The 27,410-nt window shown below is 43.9% G+C and overlaps 1 protein-coding gene and 1 pseudogene across 19 annotated transcripts in view; one reads left to right on the top strand and one right to left on the bottom strand.

The window, feature by feature from the left end:
* Carmil1 (capping protein regulator and myosin 1 linker 1) overlaps positions 1-27,410 on the bottom strand; it is a 280,386-nt gene that overhangs the window by 197,113 nt on the left and 55,863 nt on the right. Inside the window, exon 1 of one of the 19 annotated variants that reach the window (XM_063276424.1) lies at positions 808-22,852. The exons of the other annotated variants lie outside the window; for them this stretch is intronic. The gene's annotated coding sequence lies outside the window, so the exon portion shown is untranslated. Of the gene's footprint in view, positions 1-807; positions 22,853-27,410 lie in introns of those variants that run through there. 19 annotated transcript variants of the gene reach the window in all.
* Positions 20,604-23,258, top strand: Sumo1-ps1 (small ubiquitin-like modifier 1, pseudogene 1; annotated as a pseudogene).

Here is a 27,410-nt window from a genome sequence, read left to right as displayed (position 1 = left end):
TCAAGATTGGGAATTTTGACAGCTAAGTTATTAAAATATTTTCACTGCTTGTAAATTCTTCCAGACTTTCTCTACTAATATACACAGAAAGAAAAAAAGGAAAACATAACAAAACAAAACCACTTTCTCAAACACAAACACAGTAGAAGGAGGAAAGGGCCAAGTTCCTTTCGCAACACAGGGTTCCTGGTGCCCTAGGCCCTGTGTTTGATGTGGTTGAAGGCAAGAACCCACATCTGGCTAGAATGAGGACAAAGTCCAGCCGGCTGCTCCCCAAAGGAAACCTTTGCGACTTAAGTGGCTTGTAAGTTTCCGAAGCCTTGTGGGAAGAAGATATCTCATAAATAGAAGCCAGCTTGAAGAAAAAAGTGGTGGGGGTAGGGGCAGGGTGGGGCCCTAAGTGAATAGTAGGAACACATGAAAAACCACAGATACTGATACTTAAGGTTTATATACAAATCACTGTTTAAGCAATAGTGTTCCCCAATATGTAGACAAAATGCATTCCCAAACCCCAGGGGATGCCTGAAGCTTTCCAGGGACCTATAACAACATTTCATTTATAAATACAGCAGGAGTCCAACAACAATAATAAAATACAGAAGTTTTAACAATATACTGTAATACAACTGCCAAAATTCACTCTCCATGCTTCAAGATCTTTAATCAAGTAAAAACTGAGTTATTTGACGACTGCTGGGTAACTGCTGGGTGGAGAAAAAGAAAGCATTTGTGCAAGAGGTGGATGAGGGAGGGAGAAGGGAGGGGGAGGGGAAAGGGAGGGGGGGAAGGAGGGGTGTTACACACCTGTGAATTCAGCACTCAGCAAGTCCAGGATCAGAGTGTAAGGTAATCCTCAGCTATACTGTGAGCACAAGAGCCAGCCTGAGGTACCGGGGAACATGTCTCCAAAAGGGGAGGAGTGAAGACAAATGAGGAAGGAAGGGAAGGGAGGACAGAGTCACAGAATGCCCCTCTATGCAGAATGACACGCAATTTTAAATGAAGGGTTTGTTTTTTTTTTTCCGGATTTTTCCAGTTGAACTACAGATAATCACTGATAACTAAATGTACCTTTTTAAAAAAAAAAAAGAAAAAAATAAGTCAATGAGTGCACCGGCTGGTTTTGTGTGTCAACTGACACAAGCTGAAGTTATCACAGAGAAAGGAGCCTCCCTTGAGGAAATGCCTTCATGAGACCCAGCTGTAAGGCATTTTCTCAATTAATGATCAAGATGGAGGACCCAAAAAAAAAAAAAAAAAAAAAAAAAGTTTGGTTGGGGATTTGGCTCAGTGGTAGAGCGCTTGCCTAGGAAGCGCAAGGTCCTGGGTTCGGTCCCCAGCCCCCACTGTGGGTGGTGCCATCCCTGGGCTGGTAGTCCTGGGTTCTATAAGAAAGCAAGCAGAACAAGCCAGGGGAAGCAAGCCAGTAAGTAGCATCTCTCATGGCCTCTGCATCAGCTCCTGCTTCCTGCCCTGCTTGAGTTCCAGTACTGACTTCCTTTGGTGATAAACAGCAATGTGAATGTGTAAGCTGAATAAACCCTTTCCTCCCCAACTTGCTTCTTGGTCATAATGTTTGTATAGGAATAGAAGCTCTGACTGAGACAAATCAGTTTGTTTCTGAAGAGAACGCTTATGCCCCAGGATGGCCTGAAACTCACTATGTAGCCCAGTATGGCCTTGAAGTTCTGATGCTTCTGCCTCTACCTACTTAGTGCTGAGATTAGATACTTGGACCTCCACACCCAGAGGACCATGTGTAACTAACGCCTCTGAAGATGAAACCATTGGCAAAGGCACACTACAGCTGGAGTAAAAATAACTACATTTTGCCTTTGTGGAATTATCATGTGATTCAACCCATTTTAATTTCAACTTACTTTCTCTTGATGACAAAATAGCTTTCCTTTGGAGTAGTAAACACTTCAGAGACCTAAATAGGCCCAATTCTGTAAATAAAGCTTTCACTATAAAGTGACCAGTCCCTGTGAATAATGCTTGTGTACACTGAACACCAGGCCCGAGTCTATACCACAGAACTGTATGGCAAGTCTCAATATTTGTTCTCTGCCTCTTTAGAGGAAAGCTTTCAGATCTGTTTCAGTGCATCATGTGATACTGAACACTTAATAAAATGCGACGTGGTTTTTTTTTTTTTTAATTTAATGTGAATGTGCATGGTATGACACATTTGTAAAGTCAGAGAACGACTGTCAGGAGTCTCTCAGTCCACCATGTGAAATCAGGGAGTTGAACTTAAGGCTGACAGCAAATGCTTGCATGGGGCAAGACCAATATTGTGTCTTGTGAATAACTTAGAGGATGTACTAACTATAGGTAATTTTACAGGATAACCAAACCTGTTCTTTTCTACTGATTTTTCCAGTTTTACTTCACAATTGAGATCTACCAAGATTATACCAAAACACACTTAAAATGTCGACTTAGATCCAACGATAGTACCTCCAAAATGAATTAAGAAGAGTAAATTCCTAAGCAGGTAACAAAAAGGAACCCTGCAGTGGGGAGAAAGAAGCTAGCCATGAAGCCAGCCCCTTACTCACTTGCTCCAGGCCGAAGTCTCTCCCACCACTGGGAGACCTCACATGCTCTGCAGAACCTTGTTTAGTCCCACCAAACCAAGAGTGTCCACCTTCCACCTCTCTAAAAGCCTATATCCTTTAAGGTCCTTTCCAAATCCCAGATGTGGAAAAATGCACCACTGCACGTGGGCCATTCACAAAGAAGCTGATGGTGCTCCTAGGCCATAAATAGTGTGACAGCTTTAATCTCAATGCCTCCAGAAAGTCCCTCCCACCAGACCACAGGAAGTGGATACCCCTGACATCCCCACTGCCCCACCCCCAACTCCACCTCTGTCTCAGACACAACCTTATGGTCTGAAAGATCCAAAAAGTCAGGACTCAACACATTTACTTTTTGGGTTCTCAATTCAATAAATCCAATAATCACACTAATAGCAACTATGGCTAGGCAATCCCCACAAACATTATCTTAGTTCTAAAAGCAGTCCTTCCCTCAGACAGGATATTCACTAACCACGAGGCCTTTCTTCAGCTCCAGGCTGATGTGTGTCATAAAGTTTTTCCCACAGAACTGGGAACACAAGGGAATCCAAAAAGCCCTTTTCCTTCCTTCACCTTCCCCCCTCCTGCCTCTAGCTGCAAGAGAGCTGGGAGAGGTGGGGCAGAAACTGCACAGTTCCCAGATCTAAAAGTGGCTGAACCAGAGTGCCCACCAGAGTCTGTTTGAGTCCAAAGCACATCAACATACTACCTTGCCCTGAAGGCATACAGTAATGCCTGCTTAGTGAACAAAGGCAGACAAACGAACAAACCTGGCTATACTAGCTTCCTTTCATTTTCCCACTTTTTTTTTTTTCTCTTCCCAGATAGGGTTGTGTTGTGTGGCTTTGTGGGCTAAGAAGCCCACTGATTGGCCTCAAGCTTGTGGGCATCTGCCTCAGCCTCCCAACTGCTGTGATTGTAAGATGCACTGTCACATCAGGCTTACAGAAAAGACCCCACAGCATTCTGTAAGCCACACAAATGCACGGGTTAGGAAACTCCTTCAGAATGGTACCCAAACAGCAAACACAAGAAGCAAAATGCACACTGTAATTTCACTTCCACAAGTAATCATGCCAGGCAGACGTTCACAATTACTTCCCATTCATTTTCCTTTACTACTGAAGCCATCTATGTTTTCACAGTTGACAACTAAATATAGTCTCAAAAATAAACAATGGTGAAAGGACAGTCACCCCCAGGCTGATGTGCGTCATAAAGCTTTCCCACAGAAGTGGGAGCACAAGCAACCCAAGAAACCCCTTCCTTCCTTCACCTTCCCCCTCTTGCCTCTAGCTGCAAGAGAGCTGGGGGATGGGGAATGGGGGGTGGGGAAGCAGAAACTGCAGAGTTCCCAGATCTGAAATAAAAATATTCACTTGTCAAAGCATGAAGAAGGTCCCCTATTGAGCTAGTTTCCGGTGCTTAATTCCTGTGGATATGTTCCCCGACTTCTAGTGCACTTGGAAGGAGGTAGGAACCTGGTATGTTTTGAGCACATACTGTAACAGCATGCTGAGGGGGGCCTAAGGTAAAGCCCCCTACACTTTAAGAAGGTGACAGGAAAAATCAGCTCAGCAGAGGACACACAAGGAACAGAGCCAGGACTGCAAATGCCTCGACACCTTCTTGGGAAGCAGAAACATCCAAAGTACCAGCTTGGTTCATATCCAGAGGAAAAACTCCTGCAACAAGCAGGCTTCCTGCAAGGCTGCAAGCTTCTACAGCTCTGGGATGGGGAGAAAAGCAAGCCACTGTGTCTCCATCACAAACAAGGACCTTTCAGCCTCCTTGACAATAATTCCAAGCCAACAAGAACATCCACACCCAAGTAACTCTGGCACTTCAGAGTGTAGGGGTTTAACCCACAACCGGTCCTCCCTAGAAGGGTTTTACTGATGAACGAAGCTACTATGACCCAATCCTCCCTGCAGGGCACAGAGTCCACAACTTCTTAGAGACTTCTCCACCTCCCTTCTGTGCTCAGTGAAGAACAAGAGACTGGAGAGCTGACAGATGGCTAGGAAGGAATGGGGGTGGGCAGCTCTGGTATTACACACACACACACACACACACACACACACACACACACACACACACACACGCAGCCTCCAAGGAGAGTACAAATGGAATCCAAGAGAAGCAGTTATGGTGATTTATGAAAGACCTTGAGGAAAAAGAAAATCAAAATACAGTGTGGCCATCAACTTCAAGGAAGCAAACTGGATAGATGTGTTAGAGCAGAGCCAGAGGCAGGCGAGACAATGAAGCCTCACTCTAATGCTGTCTACGGCACTGAGCATGCTGTGAGCTGAAACCTAGTTATTCTGATTCCCTTCCTGGAACCCATCCTCAAAACAGGACCCAAGATAGACCAAAGCATCCTGGGGAACAGCTCAGTGCTAAAGTGTTTGGCTGGCACAAATGAGGTCCTGAGGTCAATCCTCAGTTTTATCAAATCGGTGGCAGATGGGCAGATGATCATAAGAGCAGATTTAAATTCAAAAATCACAGAGAATCAGGCCACATAGGCTGTTCCTTGTAAACCCTGGGAGGGAGGAAGCAAAGCTTTCCTAACAACCATTTTGTTAAATTGACAATTCTCTGTGAATCAGTAATTCTACCACTCTAGGCATTATATTAGGCAACGCAACATATTTTGTCCAGTTAAATATTTTTATTTATTTATTTATTTATTTATTTATTTATTTATTGTAAGTACACTGTAGCTGTCTTCAGGCACACTAGAAGAGGGCATCAGATCTCATTACAGATGGTTGTGAGCCACCATGTGGTTGCTGGGATTTGAACTCAGGACCTCAGGAAGAGCAGTCAGTGCTCTTAACCACTGAGCCATCTCTCCAGTCCAACTATTTTGATAACAAATGAGTCTAGGACAAGCGTAAGTGTACAAACACTAAGCTGTCATATTAAAGTATATTCAGGATCGTTGTAGCAATGTAAACTTTTCCTTAACTCTACACCCTGTTGGGTACAGGGGTGCACACCTATAATCCCAGCACTTGGGAGGACAACACAAGAGGACCAGGAGTTCAATGTGAACCATAGTTCCTAAGCAAGAACTCTATTTTAAAAAAAATAATAATTATAATCCTCATCTAGGTATTTCAACCATTTCTGAAATGTGTCAAGAAAGAACACAAAAGCAAAGTTATCAGATTTCAATGTTTCCATGGGAAAAACCTGGAACTGCCAAACCAATGTGCTGTCCTTGTACATGGCATTTTCTGCGACTACCTGGCTGGGTCACCCGTGTTGACTGTCTGCCCTGGTTTTCATCTGAGGACCCTGATCATATGCATGGTTAGGAGGCATTCACCGCCTGCTCCAGAGTTCTAAAAGCAACATATTGGGTGGATTTAACCCAATGGCTTTGCAATTCTTTTTCAGTCTCTTTGCAATTGCCTGCTTTGCCAGGGCAGGGAAATGGAAATTATTTCAAGAAATAGTAAGAGTGTGCTGTGCTTTAGGGAACTCCACTGAACTTATTTCCCTCAAGATCATTCTCAGAAATTGTCCATCTCTGACCTCTGTTTGCTATTTAAGTTTAACAGTACCCTCAAAGACACAGTCCTCTGAGGTCCTCCAGGGAGCATCAGGAAGCACCAAATGACTGAACTCTGGACCTCTTCCCTAGCTGACAGAAAGGTAAGGAGCCGACACAGAAGACATAAAATCTAAAGATGACAAAACTGAGCTACTGAAGTGTTGACTAACCCCAAATATGAATTCCTTCCTTGCTGCAGTAATAATACTGGCCTTTGATTCATCCTTCTTGAGGCCTTGACTCCTGATCTCCTAATGCACGCTGAACCCACTAACAGGAAAGACAAACACAGTTACATCATAAACAGCTCTGAGTGCTGGAATCTCCACAGGGCGAGCCCTAACTTAGGACACCTTTTCCAGCCACAGATGACTGCCCTAGTTGTTCCTCCCAGCTGCCCTCCCAAACCGTTAGCACAGCCACAAAGAGAGCAGACCTGTGCCAGCTCAGCAAGCACCTACCCTACCAGTCCAGCGCTCTCAAAGGCCACACTGTTCTTTGTAGCTGAAGTACACATCACCTAAAGCATCCCTAAGGCAACACTTATTTCATTTTCCCGTCTGAGCACTCACATAAACACGCAGAGGGAATTGAAACCAAGAGGTTGCTTCGATCACAGAACCAATCTGCGCCCTCTGCTATGAGAATGGCACTGTTTTCCCAATGTACAAGAGAAACCAATTTACACAGTAGCAGCCAACAAGTGAAAATACTTCTACTGCAAAATTGAAGAGTGTAGCAGCAAACACGATAGCATGCTCACATGTATAATTACATAGCGGGCTGTGCAAACACTGAGAGCGGGCTTCGACTTAGCAGAAGTCTAAACACTTCTAGGATAGTTTGCAAGGCTCAGTTACCCAAATCCAGTGGTTAATTTTCTTTACATCCCAAAGGGTTCCCCAAAGCTAATCATCTTCCGCTGGGAAGTCACTACTAGAAGCATGTTCTGAATATGCCTGTAATAGGCTGACATATATCAACAGGATGTTCTCCCGTGTCCTAGAGAAGGGGCCATAACTATCTACCTACCTTTTATTACATTTTACTGGTTTTATGTTTACATGTGTGTTTTAAGTTTGTGTGCACCACATGCATTCTAGGAGCCTTCAGAGAGGAAGGGAACATCAGATCCCCAGACCTGGAGTTGCAGGTGGTTGTAGCTACTGAGGACCTAAACCAAAGTCTTTTGCAAGAGCAGCAAGGCTGAGGGTCAGGTATACCTGGATTGCCAGCTTCCTGACCCTCTAACTGACAGAAACTTCACTGCCTCAGGGATGAAAGGCAACTCATCCATTTGTGGGACTGTGGCAAAGGTGGGAAATAATAGATTCAAATAGCCAGCCTATTAAGAAACGGAACTCAAAAAAAGATACATACCACATGTTCTATTTATAGAATCTTCCTGAAAGGATACAATTATAGACATGGAGAATTAGTGGTTGTCAGGGGTTGGGGACTGAAGTCGGGGGGAAAGAAGTGGTTATGGTTATAAAAGGATCACTCAGGGTCCTAGAGAAGGAACTGTTCTGCGGTTTTTAATGGTAACTACGAGAGTTTCTTGTGATAATGTTGTACAGAGCTCAGTGCACACTAGAGTACTCTAGAAACCTGAGGATTCGAGAGGCAGATCAATGACAACGTGGATGTGAATTTCCTCAGTGCAAACTTTAGTGTTGCTCTGGGACACTGCACTGGTTACTTTCCCCTTACAGAAACCAAACACCTTAGGAGAAGCAACTGAAGAAAGAAAGGGTTTGTTTTGACTCAACTGTTCAGGAATACAGCCCCATCCTGCAGGAAAGGCAGCGTGACCTACAGTTCACGCAGGTTGGTTTTATTCAGAAGTCGATGTGGTTTTCCCTCCATTTTTACTCCATCTGGTCTCCCTGCCCACAGGATGATCCTGCCCAGGCTGGCTCTGCCCTCCTCAATTTAACCTCTCTGAAAATAGACACACCCCAAGGAGCGTCTCACTACGGCTCTGGGGGTTTCCTAATCCAATCAAGTTGACATAGAAATTAGTCACCATAAATGTGCCACTCTTGAAGGAACTGAGTCGAACTCAAGGTCACTATGTTATTTCTGGCAGATGAACTCAATCTATAATTATCTCAAATAAGTGTTTTAGAAAATCTCATCATCTTAAAAAAAAAAAAAAAGAAGTGCTGGGCGTGTATTCTTAGTATATTGGTCAAGTTTTCCTCTCACCCACAAAACAGGCTGCTATTTCCTACTTCCCACTAATGAGACTCTAGAATGATGGCCTTCTAGACTTTCCTAATGGCCAGGACAAAGGCAAAGGGTCCCTATGTAACTGATGAGGAAAGCCTCATTCAGGATAACCACCGTGGCCAAAGCTTTCTGTATGAATGACAAACATGGGCAACAATGTGGAAGGGTCTGGGGGGAAGGGGGAAAAATACTTTGTGGCCTGAACCAATATTTGCCCAAGTATTCTCAGTAATACTCTAAGTCCTTAAAATGTTCCAAAGTGAAGGATCACAGAACATTAAAATCCTGCACATATCCTCTGGTAGCACCAACTAAATAAGCATCTATTAACGTCACCTCACCCATCTATCCTTCTACAAAGCATCTTGTTCAATGGGCATCCAAGCAAGTACTCCCAAGTCTAGAATTTTGGTTAGAGGAAAGGGGGTCTCTAGCACTGAAACACAGCCAGGTCCACCACCCAGGCAGGAGAACACAGCCTTGGGAAAGACAGAAAGCAAGACAGTTTCAAACAGCAATTGAATTCACTTCCCCTTCAAGACTTCCCTGGCACCCCAGCTATACAAGGACCAGCTTGTGTGGGTGGGCCACCTGCACATCCCCACATGACCCGCAGGTGAGCTGGTATGATGATGTAAGAGTGATCTCAGGGCAGCCATCCTCAGCCCCACCCTCATACCAAACCCCTCTTCCTCTTGAACACAATAACTAGAACAGCTGTATTTTAGCATCTCTACCTTCCTCTCTCGTTAGCACACAATGGACAAATGTGCAATCAAGAAAAACAATCTAGTACCCTGGCAAAAATATTTTCTCTACCCACTGAGCTACTTTCTAAAGTCAGAGTCAGGCCAAAGAGATGGCTCATCAGTTAAGAGTGTTGGCTGCTCTTCCAAAGGACTCAGGTTTAATTTTTAACACCCACATGGCAGCTCACAACTGTCTTTAACTCTTGTTCCAAGGGATCTGACACACTCACACAGACAAACATGCAGCCATATCACAAATTTACACACAATAAAAGTGAATTATTAAATTCAGAGTCATTTGCTAGGACTAGTTCTAAGAATAGTCAACCTAAGAGCAGCAAATCAGGACAAATCTTGACAAATTTAGCAGCCAACTATCTACATATCCAAAACAAAAGTTATCTCAACTCTGAAGCCTGAAGCAGGAGAATCTGTGAAACCCTCCTTTTGACAGGAGAGTAGAACCAAGTTTAGTACAAACACCAGAGTGATTCCCTTAGCTCTCGATAACCTATTGTGTAATGGATAGCCAACTTTTAATACCATGTTGCCCATAAAAAGGTAAAGGGTTCTATGATTAAAAAAGAAGCAATCAGGCCAGGCATGGTGGTATATGCTGTGACCCTGGGAGCATCTGGGTGGTGGAGGCAGGAGGATCAGAGATTTAAGAGCAGCCTCAGCCAAACATGTTTAAGGTCTACTTGCCTCAAACAAACAAACAAAAATGTAGTCATGAAATACACACTCCCTTCTTGGCTTTCCAGCCCTTATTAATTCCTGAATATATAACACATGTCAAGTACTGACAGGCAGTATTTGTGTCATAATAAGAGGCACAAATGGTAAAAAACTGATCTGCCAAAACTCAGCTTCCTTTGAAATTGATTGCAGCTTCTGTGCTTTGGGCTAGAAATTTCTGATCTCTTCTTTCTTTTTTTTTTAAATTAATTTCTTTTAGTTAGCACACAAAGTCGTGTGTTTCATGACGGCATTCTATGCATGTATCATTAGATGTCATTCTTATTCATTCACACACACACACACACACACACACACACACACACACACACACACACACACACACACTGCTGCCCTCTTCCTTTCCTCCACTGGCCCCAGCTCTGCAACAGAGGGCAGGCCTGTGATTCAGAGGCAGAGAACTTGCCCATCATTCAGAAGGCCTGGGTTTCAGCACCTGCAAAGGTCAGTAGGAAACTGGACACCTACCTGCTTCACTTCTGGACCTTCTGGGGACGTTCTCCTTGCAGAACTCAGATACCTTAACTTCCCCATCCTTCCTCTGTGATATCTCTTATTACAAAGACAGAGCCTTCCCTTCATCCCTCTCTGGTCATTCACAGAGACTATCCAATTCCCTGGCAAGCAGGAAAAGTCCAGGTATCTCTGTTCCTAATCCATGGTTCTATTAACAAAACTGCACATTCCCGGAAGGTGTGAAAGCCAGTGAGTGCAAGACTGGAACAAAGGGATACAATGTACCACAAGGCCCTCCCTCACCCTCAAGAAAGCAGAACGGTCATTTTTTTTCTCTCTCTCTCTTTCTTTTTTCCTCCTTTTCAGTTTTTGTACTGACTGGTTTTGAGTGTCAACTTGACAGAACTGGAGTTATCACAGAGAAAGGAGCCTCCCTTGAGGAAATGCCTCCATGAGACCCAGCTGTAAGGCATTTTCTTACAGGGGGAAGGGCCCAGTCCATTGTGGGTGGTGTTGTCCCTGGGCTAGTAGTTCTGAGTTCTTTAAGAAAGCAAGCTGAACAAGGCAAGGGGAGCAAGCCAGTAAGTAGCATCCCTCCATGGCCTCTGCATCAGCTCCTGCTTCCTGACCGGCTTGAGTTCCAGACCTGACTTTCTTTGGTGATGAACAGCAATGTGGAAGTGCAAGCTGAATAAACCCTTTCCTCCCCAACCTGCTTCTTGATCATGATGTTTGTGCAGGAATAGAAATCCTGTTGTTTTGCTGTTTTGTTTTGTTTTGTTGAGGCAGGGTCTCATGTTCCCCAGGCTAACCCCAAAGCTGCTATACAGGCTACACAGCCAAGGCTGACCTTGAACTGATTCTCTCACTTAGAATGAGGCCTGTCTAGCAATCTCCATTGGACAAGGTGCAGGTGCAAAGGTGACAGGCTCTGCCACACATCACTAGAAGTTCTAGCATTGCTCGTTAGGCCAATAATTCTAAGTTCTAAGAAACCAAGTCAAACATTTCAACTTTCCTTTACATTTCAGACAAAACACTGTCATTTTTGTTAACCGACTATGCCACTCAGCAACCTTCTATTTGCACAGTAGGAAAGAAATACTAACAACTAAACTGAGCACTCCTAAAGGAAGCAATGCCCTCAGATTCAGAAATCAGAAAAATGCCCCCAAGCTGCCCTCTGGGGTACCCCTACTGAGCACATGAGGGAGCCCATAGGAAAAGATTCCTACTTGAGTTTCTTGAGTCTTCTTTACTTTAGAAGGTCATCAGAGTGTGTCTCCTCTCAAATTCCAAACACAAACCACAGGCCAGGAAGCTGAAAGGAGCTAGAGCCCAGACAAAGTCTTCCCTGTGATAAATACCTTTGTATGTGGCTTTGAGTCCAGGGCCAGTTTATAGGATAACACATTTGACTTCAAATTGCTCATTAGCAAGCAGGGTATTGATTGAGAAGTTGATTCCCTGTCTTGCCATTGTAGATCACTGCCTTGCTGTAGGCCACTTAAAAGATTCCAGCCTCGGGGTTGGGGATTTAGCTCAGTGGTAGAGCGCTTGCCTAGCAAGCAAAAGGCCCTGGGTTCGGTCCCCAGCTCCGAAAAAAAGAAAAAAAAAAAAAAAGATTCCAGCCTCACGTCTCAAAATGTGTCTGTTCATAACAGGCAGTGAAAGTCTTTAGGCTTCCATTTCTGGCCTGTGTGAGAGAGTCTTATCTCGTAGAGGCAATTTGAAGCTCAAGATGCCTGTGTCTGGTTGGATGAGGGCCTTTTTGTAGGGCCTCACCTCATAGATGACAAATGACAAGGCAAACAAAAGCTCCCTATTGCCACTTGCTATCTACTGTCTAACATGACCAGCAACAAGATGCAATTATAATGCCTCCTATGACAAGTAACAAACTGAGAAAGGAAGGCTTTTCCTGGCTTGAAGGCATCCATTATGGCAGAGAAGGCAAGGCGGCAGAGTATAAGACTTCCTGCTCAAATGTTCCCAGACCGGGAAGCAGAGAAGGACATGGCAGCATGCAAATGCTTTTCTCCTTCCATTTTGATTCAGCCTGGGACCCTCGCCACATTCAGGATATGTCCTCCTTCCCCAGTTAATCTTCCCTGGAAACACCTTCACAGACACCCCCAGGGGAGAGACCCCCTGAGCCCTCAGCATTTGTGAAACCAATCAAGCTGACAACTAGAATTCCCCTCTGCCACATGGAAGGCCCTTCTGTGGAAGGCCTTATACAGACAAAGTGGAGGGTATGGGGGGGAGCTGCATGTCAGCCTGTGTTTTTGAGCCCAAAGCTTACAATCAGCTCAGTTAGACTGACTGAGGCTCAGAGAGAGGACCTGAAACACTGAAGGGGAGCCACCTAGAAATTCAAAGCAACTAGAACCATTCAGTCAAAGACAATATGGCCACCAAACCACATCCCTCCACCTTCATGAACATTGCTGAAATGGCCATTCCTTTACTTGATTTATCAACTATTTGTCACAAAGCATCCCTCCCTTAAGAAGCAACAAAAATCTTGCATCATTGGCCTCCCTGCATTAGGAAACTTGCCTTTAAGTCATTGTGGACCAAAACCAGCTTTTGAAGGCTTCCCCTTAGCTAAAATAGTAATGCCACAAGCCACAAGTGCTGTGGTCTGAGTTATGTCCTCAATGCTGCTATCTTGATTGTAAAGCACAAGCAATCTCACCACCACCAGTCCCCACTGGAAAATCCCATGTAACCAGTTTCATCTGTTTCATTCTAGAGGCGAACCCCTTTGGAAAAAATTCAAGTAACTGACAATAATGTTTTAGGCTGACACACACAAAAAATAAAGCACTCTTAAAACAAAGTATCTATCACAGCCCTAAAAAGCCCACTGAAGTAGTTATTCTGCAGTGAGAGCCACAACCTATCTATAAAGTCAGTGGCCAGGCAGACATGGTGGCGCTCATGTTTAATCCCAGTACTCAGGAGGTAGAGGCAGGAGGATCTAAGACACGGTCAAAGGATCCAGGAAGAACCTCACTCTCCTATACCACATCCTAAAGCCTGAGGAGAAAGCACCCTTCCCGAGTAGGTGTGTGGCCAGGCAGGCAGGTAGCCAGGGCTCCAGGCTGATGACCACTGAATTCATGGGCTGAAGAAGTCTGCCAGGCTGCAGCCCCCTTGAGATAAGAGCATGGAGCCAGGTGTGTTCAGGACTAGAGAATCCTTAGGGGAATATGGAGGGAAGAGGGAAGAATGGGTGCTAGGAAAGACGCCTTTGCATGCTGCTCCTGCCAGCCCTGTGTAAGAATATGATCAGAGAATATGTTGATGCCTAGTGAAGTTGACTCCCTGCAACCAAGAATCCTTAGTCCTCCCTGACTCATTAAAATTGACCTCTACTTTGAACCCCACTTAGTAAGCTTGCATGGTCTAATCCTACTGAAGCGAACTCACTTACCAGCTGTCCCACAGGAATAGGAAATCTGGTCCTCGTACTAAGTGAGAATCAAGAAACACAAGAAGCAGGCAAGAATATTACAAAGACATGGGTCACCCTATTCAGCCATAAAATGTATTCCACAGACAAGATGAGAAAGTTCAGATCTATGGCCAGCAGTGAGAACATACTAATACTACTGAGTTGTGGCGTGAAATATGGTTCAAGGAGCCTGGGACAACAGCTCAGAAGTAAAGTGCCTGCTGTCTAAGTGTGAGGATCTAAGCTTGATTCTCATACCACATACACTAGACATTGTGGTGTACTGGTAATCCCAGCTCTGGGAAGTCGGGGCTGAAGGCGTCTCTGAAGCCAGCCTATTCTTCTCGGCTAGTTCCAGGTAAGTGAGAGAAGCTGTATCAGGAACAAGTTAGCCAGCTGCTGGAAGACATCTGAGATTGGCCTCTAGATTCCAGAGAGCGCTATGTGAATGAAACCATTAGTATAATAACTAACACAACAAAAATAAAAAGCATAAATACAGTAGCCAGGATAGTGGTTAGAATACAAAGTATGTGTTGAATGCTTTGGCCCATAGCTGGCGCTATCTTAGGAAGTTCTGAAAGCTTAGGGGGAAATGTTTACTTAGCTACACTGTGGATAAGTCTCTGTCTCTCCTTCATCCCAAACCACACACTTCAGATGCCTTGATGCTCTGCCTAAGCACATGGGACCTTTAAAAAAAAGGGGGGGGGGTCGGTATTATTCGGCTTGGGGTGTAACTCAGCAGAGTGCTGTCTAGCCAGCATTGCACTGGACTTGATCCTCAGCACTGCATAAACTGGATGTGGTTGAACAACACCAGGAATCCTAGCCTCAGCTACGATAGTTTGAGGCCAGCCTGCACCTATATGTTGCAGGCAGGTCAAGATGACAGGTCTCCAGTACTTGCTCTGTGAGGTCTGAAGCACTCTGAGACAGATTTGATCGATGTGGACGCCATAAGAAAGCGGATCCAGGTACCAGGTCAGAGGGCAATGTGAGGCACTGGACCCACTGGCAGCTCCACACCCTGTTTGTTCACAAGACAAATCAGAAGCACACAAGATGTCCCTGATGGCACTTTCCAGAGGTGACTTTTTTACATCATCATCTGCCTGTGGATCTTGGCTGCAGAGATGTCCAAGAAGAAGGTGTTGGGTTATGGAATGCAGATTGTTCTAGAATACCTTTAGGTGCATGTGTGCCAGCTTTATGAGGACGGCTCTCCAGTGACTACCACAAGAGAGTCTGGGTTAAAAGAGCCAAGAAGATGAAGTCCTAAGTGAGCAGAAACCCATAGTCTAGCATTTCACCATGTGGGGATATACCCTCCAGTCCATAGGCAGACGCTATTTCTCTGAGAACGTTAGAGGAAACATCGGTGATTAGAAGATAATGTTCTTTCTCATTAAGTCTTTGAGGCATGGCTGTTGTAAAGAATGCTTTTATTTCAAATACAGGAAAATCAGAAACTTGTCTTTCCACCCTATGAGCATGCTGACATTTACCTTCTTATCCAGTGCAACTTGGTCACAAGACTTTTAGGTGTAGGCTCCAGCCCCTGCTGGGGCAGATGAGACTGAAACAGGAAGGAGCTGTTTCTATCACAGGAGAGCAGAATTGTTCCAGGAAACTGCAAGCCAAGTGCCCCGATACACACTGCTGTGTGGTTAGAGACAGTTGTCACATGAACACTGCCAGACCATTCCTCAGCCTCAGCACTACTGAGATCTATACACAGATAGTATGGGAAGGAGGGGTGCTGAAACAGAGTCTACTATATATAGCCCAGGCTAGCCTGACATTCTTAGCAATCCTCCTGCTCCTGGAGGGCTGGATTATGGGCATCTGCCAGCATAATACCCAGTGCAGACACATCTTTCATCTAACAGTGCTAGCATCTCAAACCTGACTGTGACAACCACGGGAGAGGTGGTCCCTGTAGACCAAACTGCCCTAGTTAAAAACCACGTAGATCAATCCTGAACTCAATGGACTAAGACGTGGAGTAATGGAATTAATTAAACTGTCTACGAGCCCATTTGGATGAGCTCACTCACTGCTGAATTTAAGTCTTTTTGACATTTTAAGAGAGATACACAATGTCCCCGCATTACAAGTGCTGACAATAAACTTTGTAAATTGGAAACCTGTACATAAGAAACAATGAAGGAGAAAACACATAGTCAAAGTCCCACTAAACCACAGTGACAAGCCAGACATCCTTCAGTTGACTCAAACTGGAGGGATAAAAAGCACTCAGTGATGTGGCCCAGTGTCCTTAATGAAAATGTCACTTCAGAGGAGAGTTTATGTTCCACAGGTGACAGAAGAGAAAAAAAAACAAGAAACACAAAGGTGAGAAAATGAGTGGTGTGGATCTAGTCTCCAGAGACACCTCTGCACACTCTCAGGCTATACCACCTAACTGACTGCCTGTGCCTGAAAAACAGGAATCTGAGCATCTATCCCCTGGGGCACTGAGATGAGCAAATGAGAATCAATCAATGGTCAGAGTCATCCAGCCCATCATATTCCAGAAAGCTATAACAACAGCTTACACATAATATAATAATAATCACACGCTATAATAATGCCTCTGTTAGTATTGCAGGCTATATAATAATCAATAGTATACAGGAAGAGAGGCCAGATGTCCAGACGGGATCCTGTTAAACAGCAGCCACTTTCCCTGGTGATCTTTTGACCTGTCACATCCTAAGCATGACCTGAGGTGTGTCTGTGACTAAAGCCAGGCTCTCCGAGCAGGCTCACCCTTCTCATTGGTGATAGAGTAGATCCTCTCTCCAGCTCCTGTCCTCTGCCATTGCTATGTGGCCAATAGAGAGCCCAATATGTTCCATAATGTTTCTACGCAAAAGTCCAAGCAGTTTCTTCACTGAAGGTTTCCAAGAACAGGACCCCAGCTCAGGGGTGGCACCACCCACAAATAGAAAGGGGCTCTTCTACATTAATCATCAAACAAGAAACGGACCACAGGCCAATCTATTAGGGGCATTTTTCTCTCCAAAATGTCTGTAGATTGTATCAGTTGACGTATCAGTGACTGGCAAAGGCAACCTCTAATCATTACACCAAAGATGCTGGCATGAGCAGTAAACATGGACTTAGGAGGCACAAGAGTCGTAAAAACAGACCTCCACTGCCTACATTCATGTTTGTGCTTTACCACGGCCTGGCAAACAGACTAATTCTCTCTCACCATCAAGTATAGCGAGACCTAGAATATCACGGAACAAAGGAAAAGGCCATAGGGCAAAAACTGTGTGTTTATAAGTCTGAACTGTCTTGTAGTCACAGAAGGTAGGGAAGAAGGGAGGGAGGGCAGGAGAAAAGAAGGGAGAGAAGGAGGGAATAGGAATGTAAATTTACATCTGAAATCCTGGTACTCCAGAAAGTGAGGTAAGAGATTAGCCTCAAATTTGAGGCCAGCCTAGACTGCACAATAAGTTCAAATCCACCCTGAGTAAAGAAAGAGAACTGACCCCAAAATCTAAAAGAATGATAGTAATAATATTAACTTATTTAACTGCACATAACTAAAATTATATTACGGATAATCAATACAAAATAATCAATGAAACACTCCCCATTCTCTCTTCGCAGTCTGTGAAGCATGTATTTTATACTCACGATACATCACATTTCGGATAGGTCTGTTCAGTGTACTCAAGGAGCCGCATGTGATCGGCAACTACCATTAAGGGTGGTATATACCTTGTCCTTACACTTACACTTACATACACACACACACACACACACACACACATTAATTTCAAGCTCTGCAGGGTAAAGCCTGAGGTAGTCCAGGTTTAAGAGGGTTAGAACAAAGAGCACCCAGTAAACAGGGGTCTATGCTTCATATAGGGCTGGAAATACCATGTGTCACTAAATTTCAGTGGTTAGAATTTTGAAACGATCTGAAATAGGACTGCTCTGGACTTACATTTATACTTTCTGCTCTGGGTGAGAGGTCCAGGCTGCTAGCAGCAAATGCCAAAATTCCAGTGTTCCTTCCTCTTCATTCTTTAAATAGTATGCTTTGAGTTGTATACGAACAAAAATGTGCCTGAAAGGGACACATGCTAAGCTAATATGTCTGTCATAAAACTTTTAGATTACATAGAATGAACAGATAATGTATCTGGAGAGACAGAAATCTATGAGAACACTCCATCCATCACGAGTTTCTCTCTTGTGAACACATAATTGCATAGGAGACCACACACAGAAACAAACACAAGGGGAGGGAGAAAGGGAGGGAGGAGGGGAGGGAGGAGACTCTACTGGGCTTATTCTGGTTCCAACATAACTACCTCAGACAAGCACTGTGAACTCCAGGGTCCCCAGAGACTGGTGCAGACCCCTCAGAGGAAGAAGGCACCAGATAAGCATACCCAGGAAAGAAACAACGGGACTCCAGCTAGGAGACAGTGTCAGGTCTGAAGGTGGTCCATGGCTATCCGGCCAACTCAACTAACTTCTAAAAACGTTATTCCACCTGGGACTGCAGAGACGGCTCATTCGTTAACTTAATTCAATGCGTGTTGCTCTTGTAGAGCCCACCAGTGTAAGTGCTGGGAATCTAATAAGGTTTCCTGAGGAGGAGCCAAAAAGAAAAATATTTCTGGGGTGGAAGTGGGAGATTTTTAATCACTAAATTTAAATTACATTTTAAAAGGCATGTGCCTTAGATTCAGCCAAAAAGTCAGTTTTGCGGTGATCACTTAGTCAGGATTTTCTACGCCAGCATTCTGTCCGACTCGGGACCTCACACTATTAACTAGCAGTGCTCACAGAAAACCTTTAGTCAGGTGTAGCAGAGCAGCCCTGTAATCCTAGCATTTAGAAGGCTGAGACAGGAGGACTGCCACATGGTTCAGGCTTGCCTACGCTATACAAGGAATTCAGATCAGCCTGGACAACCTGGCAAACTGGTCAAAATCAGGGCTCTGTCCCTTGACTGCTAATGCAAACAGAACGTGGATTCAAAGGACTTTAGTAAAACATTGAACAGTTACATTTAGACAATATAATTAATGACTTGGATTAAGTAAGCTGTCAAACACCCTAGCTTTTCACTGTAGAATCTAAATGAGCTCACATTTGGAACACTGCAGACTTCATTATCCAAACAAGAGAGGCAGAACTGAAGCAAGGAGTATGAAAGCAGTGGCCAACTGCACCACAGACAGATTCAGATCTTCAAAAAATGACTCTACAACATAAATAACGAAGTCACCGAATGCTGACATCATCACATCCCCACTTGACTGGCCCCTTTGATTTGCTGATTTACAAGAAGGCAATAGGCCAACAAGGTTCCAAACAGAGCTACACTGTGAATGTAAAACCCTCTCTAGCCTCTGTGACACGGATTACATGGCCTTCACTCAGACATAGATAATAAATACAGGTTAAGAGAAAGCATGAGAGTGAGATCGATAGTGGGCTTTAGAAATGCTTTCTGGAAGATTTACAATGAATTTAAGCCAAAAGATGCCCAGAGCTGTGCCCTGGGCCCTGAAAATGGGTAGTGGACTAGCCAGTGGTCCTTGGCGTTGAGAAATAATCCAGTAGGCGAGGAAAAAAAGAATGAAATAAATAGAATATACACTGTGAGGCTACAGCAAACAGTAAGGGATAAATGCCTTAAGGGAGGGAGGGAGGAAGGGAGGAAGGAAGGCAGGCCTTGGTGACAGTGCCAAGGATGACAAGGCTGGGAAGATGCTAAACAGAGTCTAAGCTAAAAGGGGGTGTGAAAATGCTGCAATGAGGGGCTGGAGAGATGGCTCAGCTGATAAGAGCACTGACTGCTCTTCCAGAGACCCTGAGTTTGATTCCCAGCAACAATGGTGGCTCACAACCATCTGTGATGGGATCCGATGCCCTCTTCTGGTATGTCTGAAAGACAACTATGGTGTACTCATATACATAAAGTAAATAAATAATTCTTTAAAAAAAATAATAAAGGATCCTACAATGACTTCCCCGAAGGAACAGTGTAGGCGACAAGCCAAGGCATTAGCAGAGACTGTGGCTTCCCTGCTAGACAAGCTGTATCTAAAATACCCACTATGTTTGAAAGACCCCAACTGAGGCCCAAAACACTGGCTGGATAAAGAGCTTCTGATGAGGTGGGAGCTGTTGATAGAAGCCTCATCCTATGGATAAAGTATAACTATAGATAAGTACATGGAGCATGCAGCCTAAGCCACTCCAGTGAGAGGGGACACCAGGCACTGAGTGCAAGCAACCTACTCAAATGGTCGACTTTAAGAGGATGAAAAAGTCTATGGACAGAAAAGGATAAAAAGAAACTAGCTAGAGGCAAGAGGAAATCGGAATCTAGAGAAGGCACTTTTATTTAATGAAAGAAAATAATAACCTGGGTGCCAGAGGGACTTCAGGCAAAACTGACAGCACAAAGAGCAGGAAACTTTCCTGTGGCACTGTCCTTGAGGAAACAGAGAGAAGGAAACAGGAGGGAGTGCAGCGCTGGGGTAGGTGGGCAGCCACAGTGGAACAGGAAGGATGAGTGGAGGGAGACAGGGCAGGAGCTAGGGAAGAGTTAGGTGGGCCTTGGGGAGGATGGAAGTTGTATTCTGATGATTTCTGCTTCTGAGTGAAAAGGAAAACAGTGGAAGGGAAGAAGTCTGTGGACAAACGCTACAGAGGCATAGTTGTCAAAGAGAATGGACCAGGGAAGCACAGTATGACTGACGTGCAGTGTCTGGGATCTGCTCAGTGCTATGTCCCTAATGTCGGAGCACAATGATCAATGTGACAGGGGGCAGTTGTGCATGGTGGCCTGTGCTGTAATCTGCTATGCTGTCTACAAGGTAAAGGCAGGATATCAGGAGTTATTCGGGGTCATCTTCAGGTAGAGAGCAGGATTGGAGACCATTCTAAATTACATGAGACCCTCTTTAAAAAGTAATAATAATAATGTTTATCTTTCTCAAGGCTTATTAAGCTAGTTGTGTGGGTACACATGGAAATGGGTGATGCCAGAAAAGGAAGTTGTACTCTTCTGCAGGTCCTGAGACATCAGAGTGAGGAGAACCATTACAGGCCATACGCTTTGTAGGATTCTGTGAAAGGAGCTGTGTCCTTACTTCATGACTGTAGAACAAGATTAAACAGAAGTGCCATCATATTTCCTGACAGGGCTACTGAAGTGTGGTTACCACAGCAACAGAAAACTGCTCTCACAACTGGGACACCAGGAAAGTTAGGAGCATCATTTTCAAAATGTTTAGAGCCAGGAAGGGTTCTTTGAGGCCCTGAATCCTTCCTGTGCCTTGGAACTTTAAGCAATGTCCTTGTAAAGTCACCCAGAACCACAGGGGAGTCTCTTGACAGTGGTGGGACATGTCTGGAAGCCCAGCACTCAGGAGGCTAAAGCAGGGACTTTCTGAATCCAAGGGCAGCCTGAAACACACAGTGAGACAGTCTCAAAAATAAAGTTTTTTGAACTATGTAGATCATTAAAAGGCCTAACTAGAAGGAAGAGTGGACATGAATTCAGCCCTCAGTTCCTTCAGCCTTTATCTTCAGTAAAGGGATGAGGGTCACAGGATCAGGGCAGAGCTGGGATCTGAACTCAAGGCCCCACCCTCACTCTGCAAGAGCAGCAGTAAAGAAGGGCAGAGAAAAGAAGGAAAAGTTGGTCTACTTAGATCACCAGGCAGCTGAGTGGCCTTGGGAAAGTAGTCCCACCCTCAAGGAACTGAACTTTCTCCTTATGGAAATGGGAGTTAAATGACCTTTCCCCATGAGAAACCAAACAGCCTGACAAATGTTTGGTCCAGTTTCTTTTTTTTTTTTTTTTTTTTTTTTTTTTTTTTTTTTTTTTTTTTTTTGGAGCTGGGGACCGAACCCAGGGCCTTGCGCATGCTAGGCAAGCGCTCTACCACTGAGCTAAATCCCCAACCCCATGGTCCAGTTTCTTATATACACAAATTGCTTCCTCACAAGGAACTTCAATGACCTGATTGATGAGTTAGTGTGTTCCTATCCTGTCTGAGATATTCCCATGACAGTCAAGTCTCCCAAGGGTGGGAAACCTGCTGACAGCTATAGGGTAAGCTTGGCGTGTGTGTGTGTGTGTGTGTGTGTGTGTGTGTGTGTGTATTTAAAAAAAAAAGGCATATCTTCCTAGCCTTTGCTCTTCAAGAGCATGGGTCATTCATCTCTCACCTCTCCAGGGTTAACCTCACTCTCTGGGTTTCCTTGGAGAGCATGGTTATGGCCAAACATTCTGTATCCCAAACGTTTTGTTTGTTTTGTAGGACTGGAAACTAAAGCCATGGCCTCATACACACTAGGCAACATTGTACCACTAAACTGGATCCATAGCCTTATGTCTAAAGTATTCTCAGGACCCTGAAAATGAAGTCTATTAAGGTCCTTAAATAAGGAGTCAGGGTAGAGCTTGCTGGCTACACTGCTTGCCTAAGCAAGTATGAATCCCTGGGCTTGATCCCTAGCACCAATTAAAACTGGATGTGATGACACACACAAGAATTCCCAGCACTTGGGAAGTGATGGCAAACCTATCCCAGTTTTATCATCGATCGTCCTGCCTAATATCATGTTTAGAGTCAATCCGGGATATATGAGAACTGATGAGTTCTCACTGAGTCCACGAGTGATAACACATGCCTGTCATCCCAGTGTAACCCTGGTACTCTGACAGCCTGGACTATGAGGCCAGCCTGGGCTACACAGCAAGACCTTGTTGAAGGAGAAGAGATGGATTTATAAACCTCAGAGTGTGGTTCTGCTTGCTGGAAGCCACTGTGGTGTGGGGACCCCTGGGTGAATCCGCCATAACCAGGTCTGATCAGGAGGCAAAACCTTCAACTGAGGACTTAGGAGATAAGAAGGAAGGAGAATACATTAAACTCAAAGTTATTGACAGGATAGCAGTGAGATACATTTCAAAGTGAAAATGACAGCACATCTCAAGAAACTCAGAGTCACACTGTCAAAGCCAGGGTTCCAATGAATTCACTCAGGTTTCTCTTTGAAGGTCAGAGAATTGCTGATAATCATACTCCGAAAGAACTGGGAATGGAGGAAGAAGACACGATTGAAGTTTATCAGGAACAAACGGGGGTCACTCGATGGTTTAGATAATTCTTTTTTTATTTTTTCCTTTTCCCTCAATCCTTTTTTATTCTTAAAAATAGTTCTTTTATAATGTGGTGTTCAAAATGACAATTGAATACTGGCACTCCATCTCTTAGAACATCTGGTAATATGAATCCTAGTGTTCAATATTCATTATTGGTTGTTTTTGTTGTACTGATTTTTGGTGATCAGACCTCAGCTCCCTTAACATTGCCCTTCTTCCTTTAAGAGATTTCACGTGTGCACAGAGAGGCCACCCTTTCCAGGACTGTGCATTTTCAGGGTTGTGATGATAAAAAGGTCGACCAACGGGCGCTTCCCTGTGGCCTTTCAATGGCCCTGCAGTTCGGGCATGTGGTTGCTTCACTCCTGGACTATGATTTTCAGTGGGAGATGGAGATTTTTCATAGAAACGAACTGGAAAATGACTTTTTCTCAGCTTGAAGCTACTTTTAAAATCTGAGGGTCTGGACCAAAAGAACATCATGTTTGTAGTCAAGGTGACAGATACAGTGAGAGTAACAGCTAACTCCAAAGGTGGCTTCACTGGAGAGAAAGAAAGAGTCTTGAGCAAGACAGTATTGTCAGAAGGTCCCAGGAAAGTTCTAATCTTCATCAGCAGTTAATAATAAAGTTACTCATACAGAAGTGTATGCAACAGGAAAAAGAAAAAAAGACCTTGTTGAAAATAAATTCATTTAATAAAACCACATCTTTATTACTTCTCAAATGTATGTTTTTAACATAGTAGGTATTCTGTTCTTGTGTAGTTTGGTGGGTTGTTTTTTGTTTGTTTGCTTATTTGTTTCTTTTGTGGCTCTTTTCATTTTCTTTTGGTTTTGGTTTTGGAGGCTTTGTTGCTTGGTTGGTTGGTTTTTAACATTAGCTCCTTAAGAGGCCAAGGCTGGCTCTGAACTTGCCACCTTTCTGGTTTGGCCTTTAGAATCGTGGAATTCCCGGTGTTTGGCACAATACCCAGTTCAGAAATCTTCCTTTAGTAATTTTTGTTTGTTTGGTTGGTTGGTTGGTTTTGGTCCTTATTTATCTTCTGCAAGTCTCAGATCTCTCTGGAATCAAATGACCTTGATTTAAACTCCAGGTCAGCTACTTAAGTAGGTGTATCAAATATCTAACTACTCTGTCCCTTGGTTTGCCTCTCTGTGACAGGGCAATGAGGACAGAACCAGCTGCATCAAGTTATTGTCAGCCAAGAACCCAGAACTGTTCTCAGCAGCACTTAGTAACAGTGTGCAAACATCTGCTGCTGTTAGGAGGCCTTCCGGGCCAGACTTCTACACAGGTGTTTCTCAGATCTCAACTCAGATGATAACTGCCATTGTCAAATCCCTTTGGATAGCTCCCCTTATCTTCTGTCACTGGATCATCTGAGCCTGAATCAGAATTACTTAACATTTTCCTAAACTCTGAGGGGCTGGGGATATGTCACTTCACAACGCTTGCTCTGCATTCTTTACAATTGTTAGTCTTACAGTCTACAGTTTGTTTATGTATTTGCGCACAAGCACACGCCGAACAGGTCAGAGGACAACTCGCAGCAGTCACTTCTCTCCTTCCACCATGTGGATCCTGGGGACTGAACTCAGTTGACAGACTGGGAGGCACTGGTCTTCACCTACGGTGTCATCATCTTGCTAATCCTCAGGCTCCACACCATACTCACCACAGGACCACACCCCCAGCCCTATGCACATAAGTAATCATTGTCAACTTATAGTGTGGGCAGTTCCTGGCCTTCAGAGGATTACTACTGTGACCAATGCCTGTGACAGACAATGTCTGTGGTTAACAGTGACATTTCAAAGACAGATGGCCAGTTTGATCTGAGTTTGCAAAATAAATCTGCACTAATTAGCCTACAAGTCTTTGTCTTCTTTAAGAGTCAACCCTAAATAAGTGACGCCATTATTACTGGCATACAACCAAAATTAATACACTCTAATCAAATGAGGCCTAGTCTATAAATCCCAACAGTTGAAAGTGATCAGACAGAGAATATATTCTATGTTCATATGTTGTGATATAAATATGTGTTTAAAACAAACAACAACAACAACAAGAAAAAACAAAAAAAAATAAATCTCTGGGCCTGTGATGCATATCCATAACTCCAGTACCCAGAGATGAGAGGCAGGTTCACAGGTTCAAGATCATCCTCAGCTCCACAGCAATTTGCAGGCTCATCTGCACCACATGAAGCTCTGTCTCAGAAATAAACAAGCTTTCCTTTAGTCCTACCAAGGGACATTAAGCTGCACTCTGAAGAGAGATTTAGTGGAAACTGACTTTTGAAGTAACAAGGACCCCTTTCTCTATAAATACATTATTGGAACATCTAGCTTCATTGAGCCAAAACCTTAGTCACTGAAGGAAAACTTTCCAACACTCTCCACAGTGCTATGTCCACACCTTTGTTAAGAATATTTTCTAGTTCGGTCCCCAGCTCCGAAAAAAAGAAAAAAAAAAAAAAAGAACATTTTCTAGTACTTGATTTTACCTTGTGACAAAAGAATCATTCACTGCGCTGTCCCCATTTGTGGCTGGCCTCATTCACTGCACTTGAGCAGGCTCTGGCCCACAGCTGACATAATTACCCTGCACATTGGCGCTCTCTCTATAGAGCTTCTCAGAGAACAACTCCATACATATCAGCTGTCAGCAGGGCCACTGTGGACATGTGCTTTCGGAGGATCTTGGCTGATTGCACCATTGTGTGTAGACTCAATTGACTCTGGCTACTTTTCTAGACTTGGCCTAGATCATTTTTCTTCTAGCATGCTTACATCCTATAGGGGTGAGGTCAACAGGCTGCAAGATATGTGATCAATTACTGTAAAGTACATAATGAGCCAGAAATGTATCAAAAAAACAGGTCGGACAGCAAAACTCAGTGGCAGAGCGCTTGACTAGCATGCACAGTGCTCTGAGTTTGAGCACCAACCCTGAGGCAAGCAAGAGGGAAAGTGGCAGGCAGGCAGGCAGGGAGGGGAGGGAGGGAGGGAAGAAGGGAGGGAGGGAAGGAGAAATGAAGTCTAAGAGTTCAGAAATATCAAACGCACATTACTAAATACAAATGTATATGATCAACATTTGGAAACTAAATGGCCAACATCCAAATTAATACCACTAAGCAGCAAGGCATTTACTAACTTGCAAGCAGATAAATTATAACAAGGAAGCACAGCAGTGCACAGGGTGACTGGTACTATTAATTGCAGAAAGACAACATAGGCCTTTAAGCCTTGTGTCATCAAGCCTTAAGTCTTTAAGCCTTATGACATCATACTCCAACATAACTGCTTTGTGGCTAAGTACTTCACTTATTAGAATAAGTATACAGTGAGTTTCTACATGATATGTATGCAAAAATTATAAATTTGTTAATTGAAAGAGAATTTTAAGTGGAAAAGTCTGTAGCCCAGCCAGGCATTCTAATACACATGTATAAGCCTAACATTTAAACATCAGAAGTTCAAAGATAGCTTTGGCTACATAGTACATTCAAAGCCACCTAGGTTACGTGGGATTACTGTAAAATAGAGCCAACCACTCAAGAGGCAGGAGGATTGCTGCCAGCCTGATATACATAGCAACTTCCAGGATAACAAGATCCTGTTTCAAGAAACCAAGTAAGAAGGCAGTGATGGGGATGAACGGCAAAGCATGTGCTTTGCATGGAGGAACCCAGTTTAATACCCAGGACCCAGAACAGGAAAAACAGAATAAAATGAAACAAGAATAGAGTTTAGTTTAATAAAATTTATTAATACATCTAAATATAAATAATGGGCTGTTTGAACAGGCATTTTCATGAACAAAAGCATGCTTGAATTCGGTGCATCCTAACTACCACTATAGCTCAGCTGTAAGCTTGATTGCAGATAGTCTGGGACCACAGGCCACCTTAATACCCCTGAAAGGTATCAAGTCATCCTCAAGCTCAAGGAAGGTGATGGGGAGGGGCCATAACATGATGGGCTTAGCAGAGACGGGTGCTGAAAGGTGGATCAGAGGAAACAGGAAGAAAGGTATTCTAGGCATGGAACAATACAACCTATAAGCATGAAGGCCAAACTCTGACCTTGTGAGGACAGCAAACAGTCTGCCAAGAGGATGCTGGCAGCATTCTGTGTCAGAATCATAAGTGGACACCTTTGTCTCTTTCCATAATGTTAGTCTCTATGGGATAAGACATTCACAAGCTTCATAGTTTTCCAGTTTTGTTGGTGATGATTCAGTAAGGAATGCTGACTTGTCCTTCCAGTGAGCCCATTGGCAATCCCAGGGTTTTTCGTTTTTGTTTTTTTTTACTTCAAGGTCAATTACTAATATCAACTCAAAGATCATACAGGACACTTCATACAGTGATACGTGGTTACAGAATGGCAAAGGCATGAAAGACACTACTAACA

The sequence above is a fragment of the Rattus norvegicus genome, chromosome 17 (assembly GCF_036323735.1).
Source record: "Rattus norvegicus strain BN/NHsdMcwi chromosome 17, GRCr8, whole genome shotgun sequence".
NCBI classification, from domain to species: Eukaryota; Metazoa; Chordata; class Mammalia; order Rodentia; family Muridae; genus Rattus; species Rattus norvegicus.
Note: the sequence above shows the minus strand (reverse complement) of the source record. Positions and strands in the feature narration are given on the sequence as shown.